We start from the raw sequence: 1079 nt of genomic DNA on the forward strand, positions 1-1079 counted from the left end.
AAACTTTCCTTCGGATAATTCCAACGTACAGCTTCCGCTTTTTGCATCACCAGTGTAAAAGAAGCATGGCGTTTAAATCTTTTGGTGACGGCTTCCTTGAACGACAACCACGAATCGGTGATAGGACCGGTATCTAAGTCGAACCAGTCTCTGGCCAGCTTTTGCAATTTGCTGGTCGCGGCTAACAGTTTAATACTATCGTTGACCCCATGTATTACGGCGGTGCGATCGATCTTGCGTATCCACACGTCCACGTCGTCGTCTTCTGTTCCTTGGAACGACGGGATCTGAGAGGCCAGATGTGTTACGGCCTGCGCTGGCGGCATCGTAGCCAGCACAGGTGTGGTGAGGGTTGCGACGGAAGAGTTGGAAGCGCTTCCCCTCGGAGGAATGGTATGTGAACCAACCATGTTAGCGGCAGCCATCCTCGGAGCATTTTGGATATTCAAATTGACTAGATGCGTCAATACTTCCTGCTGTTGCTGCAGTTGTCTCGTCAGATTCAGCAAGGTCTGCTCAACTGACGCGCTGACCGTAGGGGACGAACTGCTTCCTGGAATTCCTCCTGAAGTACTTGTTGATTGCAGCCCTTCCGTACCATCGACATTCGACGTGCCATTCCCATCGCCCGGAATTAAATCCGTTGGCGCATGATTCTGGGAGTGTGCAATGAGAGCTTCAATACATTTCGCACGAGTTCCTTGACGCGGAAGACGGTACTGGGAAAGCTCTGCTTGAAGCTGTGGTAATGTGAGGCCTTCGAGACGTTCACGATCCATTGTTCGTCAAAGGTGGTGATACAAACACCAAGTCAGTTTTCAAGTATTAACTGGCAAGATATTAATGTTCACGGCTTGCACTGCTCACGAGATCACGTACCGCACAAGTCTTCTTGTGCGCGGGAAGCACGTGACGATCGCGCGGGAAAAAAGCGCGCGAAACGTTACCGCACCAAGATGGCGGCGAACACGCACAGACGTGTCGATCCTTGCCTATGCAGAAAAGCGCGGGAACCGTTGCCGCTCCAAGATGGCAGCGAACACGCACGGACGTGTTGATTCCGGTCCCTTGATGCAAGG

At 51.9% G+C, this 1079-nt stretch overlaps 1 protein-coding gene across 1 annotated transcript in view; it reads left to right on the top strand.

Moving 5' to 3' along the window:
* Positions 1-1079, top strand: part of LOC105450309 (UPF0619 GPI-anchored membrane protein AFUA_3G00880-like) — a 10191-nt gene that overhangs the window by 1597 nt on the left and 7515 nt on the right. The gene's annotated exons all lie outside the window — the stretch shown is intronic.

Source organism: Wasmannia auropunctata, unplaced genomic scaffold (assembly GCF_000956235.1).
Source record: "Wasmannia auropunctata unplaced genomic scaffold, wasmannia.A_1.0 LD336064.1, whole genome shotgun sequence".
NCBI classification, from domain to species: Eukaryota; Metazoa; Arthropoda; class Insecta; order Hymenoptera; family Formicidae; genus Wasmannia; species Wasmannia auropunctata.